Source organism: Hyperoodon ampullatus, assembly GCF_949752795.1.
Source record: "Hyperoodon ampullatus genome assembly, chromosome: 9".
In the NCBI taxonomy this organism is placed as follows: Eukaryota; Metazoa; Chordata; class Mammalia; order Artiodactyla; family Ziphiidae; genus Hyperoodon; species Hyperoodon ampullatus.
Genome location: NC_136922.1, coordinates 46,094,793 through 46,112,409, shown reverse-complemented (window position 1 = coordinate 46,112,409; position 17,617 = coordinate 46,094,793). Strand labels below are relative to the sequence as shown.

The window sequence follows — 17,617 nt, the reverse complement described above, 5'->3', positions numbered from 1 at the left end:
CCTCTGTTAAAACTGTTTGCGTCCTGAGCGACATTATTTCACAATTTCTAAGTACAAACAGTTACATTTTGAGTTATGTAATGTTCTCTCTTCTGAAAGAGTTAACTAGACCTTAAAAATCTGCTTTAATACTTGGGGGAAATGCTTATGTTATGGTTTGGGGTTTATAAACAACAACAGTAATATTTATTTAGAACCCCTGTGTTAGGCACTATGCTAAATGATTTCACACGTTAGGAGAGGCAGAATAGCTTAGGTTGTTTATTTGAGAAACAAATCCTGTGTGAGTGGATCATCATTAATATGTAAATCCACTGTATTATTGCTTTACTGGCACATTCCTTTCCTATTTGTCCCTTTCACAACTCAAAAGAGAATCATTCAGGACTGAGTTGTTTGTCATTCCTTTTTGACTAGACAAAAAGCAAAGAAAGAAATAAAGGAAGGCATTTGCTTGTGCTAAGAAAGCCTCCTTTAGGAAGCTGAAAGAGGCTGTAATTAGTTCCAAAATACCATCTTATATCCACTGTGCATATATTTTTCACACAAGAAAATTGAACATTGGAGACCAAAGGACCTGGAATGTAAAATGATGCAGCTAAACTCCATTTAGAAATAGCTGTAATGCAATTCCCAATTGTTGGATTGATTTGATCTTCTTATCTTGGGACGAAATTGAACCCTGCAATATCACCAATATTTTCTAACTCCTCTCTGATTATTATTATAAACTGACAGTGATTTATTTTGAGTAATTATTCTGAAAAATGAATTAGATTAAAAAATAATCTTCCTGATTATAGAGGACCCTAGTCCTTTTTTTAAAATTAGTCCCCTTTTTAGGATGACTGATGATGTCACATTTGACTAACAGTGGATTTCTTACTTGCTAACTATTTGACTTTGCTTTGAAAAAAAACTGTATAAGTTAAAGGCCAAATTTTTAGTAAAATACCAATTATGAGTAAAATTCTTCTGGAAGGAAGCAGCATATAATTAGCCAGGAAATCAGAATCAGGGGGCCTGAAATATATTCTTGGCTTAACCATCAGTTATCTTCATGAGCCCAGATGACCTCTCTGGGTCTGATTTCTCTGCATCTGTAAAATGAAGGAGTTCAAGGAGGTGCTCTCTAAGGTCCTTTCCTCTTCGACCGTTCTGTTTTGTTTTTTTTTGTTTTTGTTTTTGTTTTTGCGGTACGCGGGCCTCTCACTGTTGTGGCCTCTCCCGTTGCGGAACGCAGGCTCAGCGGTCATGGCTCACAGGCCCAGCCACTCCGTGGCATGTGGGATCTTCCCTGACCGGGGCACGAACCCGTGTCCCCTGCATCGGCAGGCGGACTCTCAACCACTGTGCCACCAGGGAAGCCCTGTTTTTATGTATTACATAATTCTATCTTATGTAAATTAATGGTCTAGTTTCCATGTAGGGCTCTAAAGTAACATTGGAGAGCGATTAAGGGAAAGTGTAAAGAAAGACTAGCTAATAGGGGAAATAATAGTTCCTTTATGTTTCATTGCGTATTGAAAGATGCTCTCAAGAGTAGTGCTTCTTAAATTTTAATTTGCATTCATATCACCCAGGGATCTTATTAAAGTGAAGACTGATTGGTAGGATCGAGGAGAGGCCTGAGAATATGCATCATCCCTAGCACCTTCCACAGTGGTGTCCTTGCGGCTGGTTCCAGAGCACATTGAGTAGCAAGGCTCTGACTGTAAATCTAAAGTGTATATAAGAATCTGAGAGGTAGTTAAAATTCAGATTCCAGGATTAGCTCTCCAGAAATTCGGAGATTGGGTTGGGGGGGGTCACAAACTCTGAATTCTTAACAAGCATCCTGTGTGATACTGATGCCAGGGGTTCAGAAACCAAAACTAAAATACATTTAAGAATTACTATTATAGAATCATGGAAGGGATTTATCTACCAGCCCTTCTTTTTTTTTCTTTTTTTAACATCTTTATTGGAGTATAATTGCTTTACATTGTTGTGTTAGTTTCTGCTGTATAACAAAGTGAATCAGCTATACGTATACTTATATCCCCATATCCCTTCCCTCTTGTGTCTCCCTCCCACCCTCCCTATGCCACCCCTCTAGGTGGTCACAAAGCACTGAGCTGATCTCCCTGTGCTATGCAGCTGCTTCCCACTAGCTATTTATTTTACATTTGGTCAATGCCACCCTCTCGCTTCGTCCCAGTTTACCCTTCCCCCTCCCCGTGTCCTTAAGTCCATTCTCTATGTCTGTGTCTTTATTCTTGTCCTGCCCCTATGTTCTTAAGAACCTTTTTTTTTTTTAGATTCGATACGTACGTGTTAGCATATGGTATTTGTTTTTCTCTTTCTGACTTACTCTGTATGACAGATTCTAGGTCCATCCACCTCATTACAAATAACTCAATTTTGCTTCTTTTTATGGCCAAGTAATATTCCATTGTATATATGTGCCACATCTTCTTTATCCATTCATTTGTCGAGCAGCCCTTCTTTATTCTGTCCAGGTTCTCTTTTCAAACCCAGCCACTGACTAATTTATTGCTGCATTTGTTTTCAGAATAACCTTGTGAAACCAATTCTGTGATTTGCTTTTATTAGTCTTTTCATTTCATGAATTATCTGTTGTCTAGTTAGAATGGCAGTTGGGTGTGTAGGGCTTTTGGTTTTTTGTCATTGTTTTTAGAACTCAAAGTTCAGGGGACTTTCTACCTCTTAACAAGTATTTGTAAAGTCACTGTAAAAGAAGCATGCTGTAGTGGAGAGAAGACCATACTAGAAGTAAGAGAGCCCAAGCCCTGATGCTTGTACTGCTAAACATTGATTCATCTGTTTATTCATTCATTCATTCTGTGCTTTTCTCACACCTGAAATTGGGAGATCTTACCAGTTAAGTTAGTTACTAAATTACTAGTTAAATTAGTTAGATATACTCAACAGCATGCTTATCTAATGGGAGTTGTCAACGATGAAAATAATGATTAGAGTTTAGAGGGGTAAGTACTATAATACACAGAATGCTTTAAAGTAGTCTCTGAAGTTCTTTGCTCCTGAGTAAAATATTGGACCTATCTGTTTCGTTTGTGAGCATAATAGAAAAATATGAGATTAGTATGTAAACTAGAAATAGTGTACATATGACCGTGTACATATAGTTCAGTTGGGTAATACTGAAAGCATGTTAAATAAACAGTCATTTTCATTTTGGAGACTATATTAGTCAAGGTTCTCCAGAGAAACAGAGCCAATAGTAAATATAGATGTAGATAGAGATAAAAGGAGATTTATTATAGGAATTGGATCACATAGTTAAGGAGGCCAAGAGGTCCCAGGATGTGCTGTCTGCAAACAGGAGACCCAGGAAAGGCAGTGATGGAATTCAGTCTGAGTCTGAAAGCCTTAGAATTGGGAGACCAATGGTGTAAGTACTGGTCTGAGTCAGAAAGTCTGAGAATCAGGAGGGCAAGAGAAGATGGATGTCTCAGATAACCAGAGAGAGAGGAAGTTCACCCTTACTCCACCTTTTTGCCCTGTATGGGCCTCCAATGGGATTGGCTGATGCCTTTCCACATTGGGGAGGGACATCTGCTTTGTTCAGTTCAATTCAAATGCTAATCTTTTCTAGAAACTCCCTCATTGAAACATCCAGAAATAATGTTTTACCAGCTATCAGTGCATCCCTTAGTTCAATCAAATTGACATAAAAAATTAAGCATCACAGCGACAGAGGGAAAAAAGGGCATCAAAACATTATGTAAAAAAATTTAGAGGTAAACCTTGGCATATTACATTGGAAGTTTTAAGTAACTTCTACCATGTGATGCAGTAATTTCTCTTCGGTATATCTAGGCCAGGAACTCTCTCTTGCCCTCCCCATGTTCATTTACGGTGCTTCATTCAACAAATATTTATTTACTGGTCCCAAATTATATACCAGAAACTGTTCTAGATTCTGGGGATAAAATAGAAAACCATTAAAACAAACTTATCCTCAAGTATATCCCAATATTGTAATGGAACGTATTCTGAGGAGGGAACAAACAAATAAAAAATAAACTTTTTAGCATACCAGCTGGTAATGGTGGAAAAAGAATAAAGCAGGAAAAGAGAATGGGGCATGTTGGGAGGAGGGTGATGGTGATTTCTTAGGGAGGAAAGGCTTCATTGAAAATGTGACATTTGATCAGGGACCTAAGGAAGGTGGAAAGTGAGCTTTGCAGTTCCATGGGTTCTCAGGACATAGAAAGGACAGATGCCCTCATGCATGTGGAAAGTTCAAGGACCAGCAGAAAGATCAATGTGGCTGGATCACAGGGAGCAAAACTGAGGAAACATTGTTTAGAAATTTGTTTGCCATACTAAGAATTTTGGCTTTTCCTGTGAGTGAAATGGGGAGCACAATCAGTTTTGAGTAGATGTATCATGTGCTTTGATGTTCATTTCAAAGGGATCACTGTGGCCCTTGTGTTGAGAATAGATATTAGGAAAGAAAAATGAGTCAGAGAGACAAACTAGAATAGGTGTTGGAAAACTACAGCCCATAGTTCACATCTGGCCAGCTTGCTGTTTTAGTAAATAGTTTTATTGGAACACAGTTACATTCATTAAATTGCATACTGTAGATGGCTGCTTTCACATTGTGGCAGAGGTAAGTAGATGCAACAGGACCTTATGGCCTGCAGTAACTAAAACACTCACTATCTGATCCTTGTGGGTAAAAGTGCACACTCCTGAACCAGAAGGTTATTATGGTAATCTGAGTGAGTGATAGTGATAGCTTGTATTAGGATAGGAGTAATGGAAATAATGAAAAATGTTCAGACACTGCCTACATTTTGAAGATAGAAAGGAAAGAATGTGCTGACAGAGGAAAAGTATAAGAGGCAAAAATAATAATCAAATCATGAATGACTTTTTTTTTTTTTTTTGGCCTGAGAAATGGGAAAGACCAGAGTATTGATATACTGATTGATTTTAAGAAGACTGATTTTATTGATTTTAGAAAGATTGTGGGAAGGGCAGGTTTGGAGGTACGGATCATGAGTTTAGTCTTTGAAATTCTTACATCCAACAGGTATATCTTACTAGAAAGTTGTACATCTAAGTGTAGAGTTCAGAGGGGTCTGAGCTGGTGATATAAATTTGAAAGTTTTCAGCATAAAAAATTCATGGATGAGATCACAGGGCAGTGATGGTATAAAATCAAGAGGTTTTAAGAGTAGAACTGAGGCTCGAGCTTTTCCAGTGTTTGGAGGTCATGAGATACTGTAAACTCAGCAAAACTGAATGAGAAGGAGCAGCTATAAAAATTGGGAGAGAAAGAAGAGCACATGAAAACCTGGATGCTGAGTGAAGAGAGTATATTAAGGAGACCATCCCCAGCCTTATTAGTACTGCTGGTCTTTTAGATAAGATGAGGATGGAGCATTTATTATTGGCTTAAAATATGGAGGTAGTGATAACCTTGAGGGAAGTTTTGATGGCATATGGGGTGAAATGCTAATTGGACAGGATTCAAGAGAATGGAAAGAAAGGAACTGAAGACAGCTTATAAAGAAAACTTCTAGACGTTTTCCTCTAAAGGAGAGCAGATAAGGTGGAAAAAGGATGTGGTATGGAGAATTTTTTTTTCTGATTTTGTTTTTTTTAAGATGGGAGAAATAGCAGAATGCTTGTATGCTCTTGGAATAATTTAGTCAAGAGGGAAAGTTATAATGTCCAAGACAAAAATTCCTGGAGCAATGTGTTTGAGCAGGTGTACAAGTGGAAGAAATGTCCTTCAGTGAAAACACAGGCTGTTCATTCAAAGTAACAGAAGGGAAGACAGAATGTATAGGCACAGATACAAATAGGTGACTTGATTGTAGCAGCTTGGAATGTTTTCTTCTGTTTGCTTCTTTTTCTCTTTTCTTTTTTTTAGCATAGGAAGCAAGGTCAACAAGCTGAGGGGAAAAATAGAGAAGAGGTCTTGGAGGTATGAGAGGAAAGTGAAGGAGTAGAGGCTATCTAAACATCCTGTAAGAGAGGGTCAAGTGAATAGACTTGGGTGGGGGGGTTGTATAGCAGAGCTTCTGCAGAATACCAAGGGCTGAAATTCAAAACAAATAAAAAGTTATGATAATAATGTAAAAGGAAAAATATTCTAAACATCCAACAAAAGGATAATAGATAAATGATGGCTTAGAACTTTCAGTAAATGGACCTTTGTGCAACTATTAAAATAATTTTGTAATATGCTTAGTAACATGGAAAAATCCCTTCAAACAATATTTGAGGAAAGCTCTTTATGTTCTAGACTGTTATTATGAGAATTTGACAAGTGGCATAGATAGTAAGACTCCAAAGACACATTGCTGGGAAGTGATGGCATGGATTACACTTCAATCTGATTTTAACTGATTACCACACAGCTTAAATTTACTTTTTATTTTAAGCACCTACCTCACATGGTTAATTGAAGTTTAGCCTTTATTTTATTTTAACCTCCAAATTAAAAAAAAAAAAAACTATTACATAGATATGTATCCCCAATCTTCTACTTGAATAATTGTTTCAACAGAAATATATAACTTTTAATGTAACTAATATCATTTATTTCTAACATTCCAAGTCATCACTCCAAACTGCATTTTTGTGAAAGCTATTTCTGTCATTTAACACATAACCCTTACCTTTGTCAACACTTTCATCAGCCAGCTCTTTGTCTTTTGTAGATTTAACTATTCTGACGAAGTCTTCATGTAAGTCACCAACATCTTTAACGTGCTAATTTATTCTTTGAAAATAGTTTATAAAATGATAGAATTACAGGAGTTTCTTTGAATGCAAAAAGCCTGTACAACTAAACAGAATAAATTTAGACATAGGTGAATCAAGAAACAAAACCCAAATTTAGTGTGGGTCACTCCTCTGTGATGATTTCTTTTGCAAAAATGGTTTTAAGTTTCAGATTTTATTCTCAAAAGACTTTCAGGTTTTCTGCACACATGTTACTTATTGTAACAAATGGCACTTAGGTGATCTTACCTAGTCCTATGACCGTAAATAATATTTACCTCCATGCTTATGACTCCCAAATTTGTATCTTTTGTCCAGATCTCTTCTATAAGCTTCAGTCACATATATTCAGCTGTCTTCCTGACATCTCCCCTAGGTAATTCAAACATAATACATTCAAAACAGATCACTTACGATTTTTGCTACCTCTACTGTGAGAACAAAGATAATTCTCATCAGACTGTTGACATTCCAGAAAATGTTGACATCACTCTGAAAGGACACACAGTTATTTTCAAGGACCCCAGAGGAACTCTGTGGAGGAACTTCAGGCACATCGATGTAGAATTCAGTCTCTTTGGAGTGAAGAGACCCCAGCATTGACAAATAGTAGGGAAATAGAAAGGAAGTGGTTACTGTTCACACTATCTATAGTCATCCATAGAACATGATCAAGGGTGTCACACTGGGCTCCTGTTACAAGATGAGATTTGTGCCACTTGCCCATCAACCTCATTATGTAGAATGGGTCTCTTGTTGAAATTAGAAATTTCTTGGTTGAAAACTACATCTGCAGGGTTTGCATGAGACAAGGTATTCTTTGTTCACTATCTTGAGTCCAGAATGATGAGTTAATTCTTGAAGGAAATGGCACTAAACATGTATCAAATTTAGCTATTTTGACTCAGCAAGCCAGAACAGTTATAAATGAGAATATCAGAAAATTTGGAGATGGTGTCTATTTTTCTGAAAAAGGAAAAGTCCAGCAGGCTGATGAATAAAGTCTAAGAGTTGTCTAGCTATGGAAACAATAAGATGCCCGATGACTCCTAAGACCTTCTTGTGATATTTTAACGATGCGATAAAAGCCTCTGTTGAAAAAACAACAACAAAAAACCCAGATCATCTGATTACCCTCTCTATCCACAAGCTGTCGTCTGTTTTTACAATGGAACCACCACTTGCTCAAGCCAAGAATCATCCTTAATTCACCTTTCTCTATAAACTGTTTTTGCTCAGTTTCAAGTCTGTTAGTTCTACCTCCGAAATCCATGTCTATTCAATCCACTCTTCTTTGCCTCCCCTGCCCCTCTCTAGTCCAAGCCCTAATCATCTCTAGCCTGTATTACTGTTAGTATTCTAATTAGTCTGAGGACTTTCTCATTTCTTCCTTCTAAATTCTCCACAAAACAAATATTTTTGAAAAACCATTCAGATCACATCACTTCCCTACTTAAAACCTCTTAATGGTTTTCTGTTGTGCTCAAATAAGATTGAAACTCCTTATCCTGATCTATAAGATACTGCATGCTTTAACTGTTGTCTAGGTTTTTACCCATTGTACTCCCCCTAGCTTTTTCTTCAGTTGCGTTGTTCTTTGTCTTCTTTGAAGACATGGAGCCTTTCTAGCCTTAGATCCTTATATCCACTCTCACCTCTGTCTGCACCACTTTTCCATGGCTCTTCTTATTCTTTAGATCTCAGATGAAATGTCACACCCTGAGAGAGGTGTTTCTTGACCATCCTATCTGGAATAGATTCCCCACTTTGAACTTTATTCTGTCAAAACATCTGCTTACTTCTCCTACAGAACCTACTATAACCTTTGGGTATTTTGCTTATCCATGTATTTCATTGCTTATTTTGTGTCTCACCAATTTATAGTTTGTCACTGAAACCCCAGTGTCTGTCACATATCAGATTCTTAATAAATAATTTTTGAATAAATGAGTGAATATGCCATTTTCACTCCTTGCAGAAGCTTTAGTTCACTTTCATAGTTTGAGTCCATTAGTTACCACGTGTGTAGGCAATTGATATTTAGATTACAGGTGATAATTGCCTTCTTAACACTTCCCTATTTTCTACTTTTAGCATGAAAAGATCTGTTTTAAGCAATTTCTAGAGCCCTTTGGTATATCACACTTCTAAATCTTTGTCTTCCTTTGCCACAGATAATTCCAATGGATATTTATAAGAAACCCATTTAGCTGGATACCCCCAGCTGTTTCTCATTTTCACTCAGGTTCTTACCTCTGGGTAAATGTTTCCCTATTTTAACCACCTCTGAACAATTTTAATATCACACAAATCAAAATGCAAATTTACAAAGCAAAAGAGGTTTCTTTATCCTCCTTCCACCATTTGCACAGGCTGTCTACATAAATTTGCTGAAGGTAGTAAAGATAAGACAAAAAATAAGTTGGAATCGGGGGAAAAGGGTTTAATCCAAAAAACTCATCTCAGGTGACTGAAATCACAGCATGAGTCAGTGCATTTATTAAGATGCTGCCTAGCCAGCTGAGATAGATCATATTTTTATATCATCAACCATGCCTTTGGCAAATAAACATGACCATAGGCTACTCAATTTTATTTTAGAGATGCCGTTTTCAAACTTTCAGTGATCTTTACCACAGGTTCCAGAATCCCACAGAAAGGCATAATCAGAAATCATATCATGTCATATCTCCAACTTCTGAAATAGAAGTCATTAAAATTGTCTTTGTAGATTTAGTGAATTTATGCATAAAACCTCTACTTGGTTATCCTTTTGTGTCATAGAGAGCACTAGCAGTGTTTCCTTTCAGTTTTTCCTCTAGAGTCTGGTGGGCCAAGTGGACAGGGTCAGAGTGACCAGCTGATGCTGGTCAGTATACTGGCCCATATTACCCCATGGAACACTTCCCCAGAGTTAGAAACATGTTTAATTCTCGATCTCATTTAACCTTCTTTTATCCATCAACAGGCCCTAAAGGACCTATAGAACTTGTATTTGTCACAAATCTGTATCAGCTATATCTATATCTTAGCCACAGGAAAGGGAAGAACAAATTGTAAGTTCAGGAATGTATTAGAAAAATGAAAGTAACTATTCCCATTGCCAGAGGGGAGCCGGCTCTGCAAAGACAGAAAGTGGAGGATAAAACAATCCTTTTACTCCTCCCCTCCTCTCTTGTTCAGTCCACAACATCATAATTCCAACAATAGAAACAACCAGATAATTTTTCAGGAGTTCTGAGCAAGGGTGTTCGTTTCTCACTTTCTTACCTACATATTAGAAAAAAAATCAAGTTTCCCTTAGAGGGAATGCCAGTGTAACATGTCGCCACCCAGGTGGTATGTTAGGCAGTAACATGACCAGTTGAAAAAGGGCAAAGGCATACTTGCAATTTTCTGCAGGACTTTCTAGTTTTCCTTTAAGCCTAGAGAAGGAGGAAGCAGATATCTGGGATGTGATCTGGCTTAGCACCCCACAACAAAGTCTATCCAGTTGGGTAAAATAGTCCCAGAAAATGGGGAGGAAAGGGAACAGTTATGCCTCTGCAGTATCCACAATGCTGTGAGACTGAAGAGAGGGTGCCCAGGTGGGTATCTGAAGACCACTGAATTTATCACATGGCAAAATAGTAGTCTCCCTAGTCAGACTAGGTAAGAGCGCTATTAGCCTGATAAATCAGGAAACAAATCATAGGTTTTATTTGCTATAGATGTCAGCAGCTGATGGCAGCTGGGCATTAAGGCAAGAGATACTACACTGGAACCCAGGGTATTTCACAAGAACCTACATACAAGGAAACTGAAGTCAGAGTAGTGGATATTATCATGTCAGCAGAGTATGTAGTATGAGAAAATTGAAGCATAGGACAGGACTGAATTTTGAATCAAGGGCACCAAAAGAAAAGAGTAATCTGAATAAGGAGTGATCAAATGTGTTGACTGTGACCAACTAATGATTAAAAATCTCCATTGAACTTGCAATTTGAAAGTCATTAGTGACCCTAATAGAAACAGATTTTGTGAAGAGGAGAAGACTCAAAGACAGAGTGGAGGAGCTGGTAAGTGAGAGAGTAAAGGGTGGATGAGGAAATAGAGGCATCAGCTGTAGTCCTTTCAATAAATTTGACAATGAATAGGAGAGAAATCAGGTAATCTTAGAGAAGAAAGTGGAGTAAGACAATGTTGTTTTTTGTTTGTTAAATCATTTGTTTTAAGGAAGAATACTGAGCATATTTCATTGTCTAGGGAAGGAAGCAGAACATAGCGAGAGGAGGTAGCCCTTAAACATCTCATTGAATCCTTACAATTTACTGGGGTAGAATGTGTTTCCCCCATATTGGGAATAGAGACTGATTGATTTAAAATCCTCATTCTACCACTTATAAGCTATGTGACTTTTGGTCAATTGTTTAACCACTTGAGCCTCAGTATCCTTATTCATGAAATTTGATTGAGAATGATGATCCTTGGGGGATGAAGTCTTCTTCATAGGGTTGTTATAAGTTAACATTTATAAAGTGTTTAGAATCCCATGGTGAGCAATATATAAGTGTTTGTAAAATAAAATAAATCTCTGATTTTAAAGCACATATTCTTTCCACTCCACCAGCCCAAACTACATATCAGTTTGCTGACTCCCCTCTTGGAAATGATAATATATTTTCCCAGGGCAAAATAAGCAATTATAATTCTTGTAATGCTATAATTCAAATAAATAGAATTTTGTGGACTATCAAAGAAAGTAATGACCATGCATTATAGTAGAACCTGGAATATATTTTCTTATAGAAGCAAAAACAAGTATCAAATATTTCTTGTGATATAGGTTGGAGATGGCTTGTTGACTAAAAACAGGAAATGGAAGAAAGATAACACCTTCCAGTGAGTTATCAGTGAAATGGGTTCTCCATTCCTCTTTACCTGGTTCAGTTTAATTGCTTAATAACTGGAAATAGACCTACAAACCACGGCAGAAGAGCATCTGAATATTCGAGTTAGAGGGCAGGGAAAATTGCCTGCCATGAAACTTTACACTGTAATCGTCACTGAATTGTAGGGACAGGAGGTGATTTCTGAGTAACTGAAATAATTTGAACTTGTATTAGACTCTTGTTTTTGCTTGTTAACTTTGTGACTGCTGACAACATATATTTTTCATAAAACCCCAAAATTCCACCTCCTCGGCCAAGTCTGTATTTTTTACTATTCATGTTTTCCTTATCAGCTGAGTTCTTATATGCAGAAATACTTTGAAAATTAAAAAACATAAAACATAATATTTATTTATTTATTTATTTATTTATTTATTTATTTTTGTGGTACTTGGGCCTCTCACTGTTGTGGCCTCTCCCGTTGTGGAGCACAGGCTCCGGATGTGCAGGCTCAGCGGCCATGGCTCACGGGCCCAGCCGCTCCGCGGCATGTGGGATCTTCCCTGACCAGGGCATGGACCAGTGTCCCCTGCATCGGCAGGCGGACTCCCAACCACTGCGCCACCAGGGAAGCCCTATTTTTATTGTACTGTTATTTTCTCGTTAAGAACTGTACTGGTCCAAGAGGTACTAATTTTACTATGAATTAATCTGAAAGTAGGAAACACCTTGGGATATTACCTAATCTTGGAAAATGAGATGGTTTTCTGGCATCTGAAATATCTGTTCAGACTGCAGGTACTATAAGGGTCGAGAGAGAGAAGAGAAACTGGTTAAGAAAATAAGTAGAACTTTGAGTGAATTCAATGTTTTTATATTCTGGAAAATCTCTCAAATGCCTGACACATGTTCAGTAACTCCTAATAATAATTCCTGAATGTCTGATTTGATAGTCCAGAGATGAGCACACATACATCATTTTTTCACTGATATCCTGAATAGAATAATTTCATTAAAAAGCCATAATATTTAAACTTTATACATCATTGCCCAAGAGTAAGAACACATTAATGACTTTAGTGAATTAGTTGTGTTCACGAATTATTACCTGGAATATATATATTTCAAATTTCTGCATGTATGTGTTTAAACAAGATATAGTAAGTTCTTAACAGTTTAGTGTGTGAGTGTACTTGGCGTGAGTTAGGACAATCTTCTGTTTATGCTTCCAGTTTACTCTTCACCTTGTTCCATTCTCAAAAGTCTAACCTGTGGGGGGCTCATCAAAGCATTTCCTTACCCTCTGGTTTCTCCTTGGGTTTGGTCAACAGGCTGTACCAATAGGAGATCAAAGGAGAGAGGAGACTGATATAGGGGTATTAATCCCCTGGATGTCTCTCTGCCAGTTTGTGACCAGTGTCCCTTTTGGCTGTTACTTCCATTGAGAAGCCTTCTCCGTATAGCTATCCTCTTTAGGTTCCAGTACTAGCTTGCTCCCATTGCTTCCTCCCATTAGACCTAGAGGGTAGTACTTTTCCCCTGTTATAACTAGCCTCAGTGTATTACACTATTTATTAATGACCTTGGTCCACCCTTGGAAATAATCTCTTTATTAAAATCTCCTCAAATAACATTTGAATGATCCACCTGTTTCCTGACTGATCTGTTACACTATAGGAAATGGATTTCCCAGAGTACTTAGTTGTGGTGTAATAATCTTCGGTGCCAACATCATCTCTTGTCTGCTTTGTTGCAGTAGCTTCCTATTGTTCTTCCTGCTGCTTCTACTCTTGTTCCACTAAAGTCTATCTCCTACATAGCAACCAGAGTGATCTTGTTAATGTAAGAAAGATCAGATCATTTCTCTGCTCAAAGCTCTTTGACGGCTTTAAATCTAAAAGTCCAAGACATCTCCATGGCCTCAGGACCCTAATAATCTTCCCCAATCCATGGCTAGCTTACCTCCCTTCTCTGATCTCCTCTACTAGTAACCTGCTCCCATATACCACTGCTCTAGACCTTTCATTGTTTCTTGAGCACACCAGCCACGCTTCCTATTAAGGAAGGATCAGCACGTTTGGTATTCCTGCTGCCGTTAATGTTCTTCCTCATGGGTTTTGCACTCACCAATCAAAGTTTAGCTTCTAAATTGAGGCCTTTCTGTACACCATATTCAAATGAAACTCCATCTTGCCTTAGGCTTGCTTACACCGTATTTTCTTTTTTTTTTTTCCTCCAAAGTGCTTATCATGAACTAGCCTACTTATTTTATGCCGTGTCTTCGTTAAAAAAAAAAATTACTTGCATAAAAACTGGTTTATTTCTGTTTACCCCATACTCTGAATGCCTCAAACACTGCCTGGCACTTAGTAGAAACACACTATATAGTGACTTAATGAATGAGTGGGTACATATTACTCACCGAAGGTCAGTCACATTTTATTCAGGTCACAGTGACTTTAGTTGCAATGTTAATACTGATTTAATTAAATCAATCATGTAAGAAATTATTAAAACAGCTCTATGCTAAAAATTTCATTACTCTCTGAGACTTACATCTGTTTAATGTACACAAATAAATAAATTACATGTCTTAATTTACTCTTAAATCAATAGAATAATGTAAGTAAAGTGAATCAGTAGGCCTAAATTTTTGAACTAGCTCTGCTAGCAACTTATATTGCAAAACCTAAGACAAAGTCACTTTAATTTCTATGCACTCCAGTTTCCTTAGGTATAAAATTAGGCAAAAGATTAGATGATTCTTAGGGTCCATTATTCCCCTGAAATTCTAAGAGGTGGTGGTTATATAATATACCTTTTGAGAATATATGTATTTTAAAATGTCATCTGAAATTATAGTGTAATCAATGCTAAGGATCACTAATAAGTGACAACTACAGGAAGCACATATAACATTATCATTTGTCTTTCATCTTCTTTACTAACAATATATCACCACGTCTTTTTCTGGAGAATAACAATGGATAAAATAATCAGGGGACTACTGACCACAGATAATCCATTGACTGAGACCGAAGTATAATTTTTTTAAATTGAAGTATAGTTGATTTACAATGTTGTGTTAGTTTCAAGTGTACAAAACTGATTCAGTTATATATATATATATATATATATATATATATATATATATATATGTATATGTATATATTCTTTTCCAGACTCTTTTCCCTTATAAATTATTACAAGATATTGAGCATAGTTCCCTGTGCTATATAGTAGGTCCTTATTGTTTATCTATTTTATATATATTATTGTGTATATTTTCATCCCAAACTCCATATTTATTCCTCCCCCCACGTTTCCCTTTGGTAACCATAAATTTGTTTTCTGTGTCTGTTCGTCTATTTCTGTTTTATGAATAAGTTCATTTGTATCATTTTTTTTAGATTCCACATATAAGCGGTATTATACGATATTTGTCTTCCTCTCTCTGGCTTACTTAGTATGATAATATCTAGGTCCATCCATGTTGCTGTTAATGGCATTATTTCATCCTTTTATGGCTGAGTAATATTCCACTGCATATCTATACCACATCTTCTTTATTGGTTCATATGTCAATGGACATTTAGGTTGCTTCCATGTCTTGGCTATTGTAAATAGTGCAGCAGTGAACACTGGGGTGCATTTATCTTTTTGAATTATAGTTTTCTCCGGATATATGCCCAGGAGTGGGATTGCTGGATCATATGGTAACTCTAGTATTATTTTAAGGACCCTCCATACTGTTCTCCATAGTGGCTGCACCAATTTGGGACCAAAGTATAATTTTGAGTTTACTGCTCTCACCAATGTATTGAGAATATATTGAAATATATATGAAATATGTTATGACAGATGAGATGTGTCAGAATTTCAGATTATACTACAGTATTTTCATCTTTGATATTCCTAGAAATGTATCCATCTTGCAGATTTCCAAATCCAAGAAAAGATTTTAAATGGTCTCAAATGAGTACTTCAAATTGAAATGAACCTTTTATGTATGACATATTTTTAACCTTTAGGATTCAAACTGGACTCCTGAAAAAATGTATGTAAAATTTGTAGAAGTTTCCAGATGATTCTCCTTATCTCTTTATATATCTGAAAATACAAAGTCACAAATTTTAAAATTTTTCTCAGTGTCTGCATTGTGCCATCATAGCAAAAATCAGATGCTATTTATCACTTTTGAATTTTCACCACCAGAAATGTCATTAATTTTAATGATAAAATCCTGTTATACCTTGCATTGAGTTGACCTTTTACGCTCTCAGACAAAATGTGCCATATAACCATAAGGTGGTATTACTGTTATTTGGAAATGAAATAGCACTTCTTATCCTTGCATAGTAGGATGACAGACAAAAAAACTTGTATACTGTAATTTTTTTCTCTGCAAATTTTGAGTGCAATTTTGAGAATGAATATTTCCTATATATATATATATATATATATTTAAAGTTTCTTTGAAATTACTGGAAAGTAAAAACAAATAAATATACATAATTATTTATAGGCATCTATCAGGTAGATAGAGATCATGCTTTTCTTACATTTATTGTTTTATCTGCCTCAATTGTTTTCAGTAAAATTGGGACAAAAATCATTAGTTATTAATATACCCAGCCCCATAAATGTGTTTTATCCCCCTACAAAATAATCTTTTCATCCTGTATCAATTCATCTTTATTATGAAACTAAAACAAATTCTCAGCTGAGTAAAGAATTCAGTGTCTGCTTGTCAGACTTTTGGATAGTGGAAAATTCTCTTGTTTGGAAAACAAAGAACTCACAATTTCTAGGCTCTTAGAGCTTGATGATATTTGTTTCCATCATGCCATTTTACTTATTGTACAATACATAAGAGAATGCTTTCTACTGGCTTCAAATGTAGCCTTATAACAGGCATGGTTCAAAGAAAAGGCTCTCTACATGCATCACAATTTCTTCCTTGCTGCTGCTGTTTCGTATACACTTAGGTGGTACATCCATCCTCATTAGGAATCACTCTTCCTTATGGACAGACTATTCTCAACAACCAGCGAAGCCAGTTCTTCTCTTGGATTTAAAATATCCTCGCGACATTCATTCTCACTGTTTTTCTTTTCTGTGGTCCCCAATTAACACCATTTTTTTTTTAAAGCATAATATCGCCTACATTTATTTATGTCAATATAATCTAACAGACTTTATGGGTAGGAGGAAGCAAGCATTACAAAAGGCAACACTAAAGGAGGGCATTGCCAAGTACTGGATTTAAAAATAAGTAGAATTTCAAAAGAGCAGCTCTTAAAAAAGTATGTTTAATCATTGTTAGCAGCTTAGAGCAAAATTATTTTATACTCCTAGTCACCTACCATTTAATATTTATAAAGCACATTTCTACTTTTCATGAGTCTTAAATATTCTATGATTATTATTTCTATAATTTCCAAAAGCCCCCTCAGAGAAAGTATACTGCAAGTTAGAAAATTACCTGATATGGGAAAGGGAACAGTGACACACATATCTGAGAGATTGTGTGATACAGTGGGGTAAAAGTAATTAACTAGGAGATAGGCAATATGGGTTGCACTTTGGTGTCTGTCACTTGCTACATTTGTGACTGAGCAAATTCTGTGGTTCTTATGTTCTTTAGTTTTCATACCTGGCAATGAAAGAAATGGCTGTCTTGTTCCACCTTTTATGTTATTTGAGAGTTTATTGATAATGTGTGTGAAAGTGCTTTCAAAAGTTGAAATATTTTAAAGTATTGTCTTCAAACATCCTTTAAAACTTTGAATTCCTATCTATATACCACTAAAGAATCAGCTTTCTCTTCCCCTCCACCAAAAAAAAAAAAAACAAAACAAAAAAATTGCTCCCACTTTGGAAAGAATATAAACAGTTGAAAACTCCTCCTCATGGCTCCCCACAATTCCAGGCTCTCTCTACTTTTATCTATTGATTTTTTGGGGTCAGATTTT

The 17,617-nt window shown here is 36.4% G+C and overlaps 1 pseudogene across 1 annotated transcript; it reads left to right on the top strand.

Annotated features, from left to right (window-relative positions):
- Window positions 1-5,033: 5,033 nt before the first annotated feature.
- Window positions 5,034-7,772, top strand: LOC307058357 (large ribosomal subunit protein uL6-like; annotated as a pseudogene). The gene is made up of 3 exons: window positions 5,034-5,068; window positions 5,915-5,968; window positions 7,177-7,772. The product of its transcript is annotated as a large ribosomal subunit protein uL6-like (transcript).
- Window positions 7,773-17,617: the final 9,845 nt, after the last annotated feature.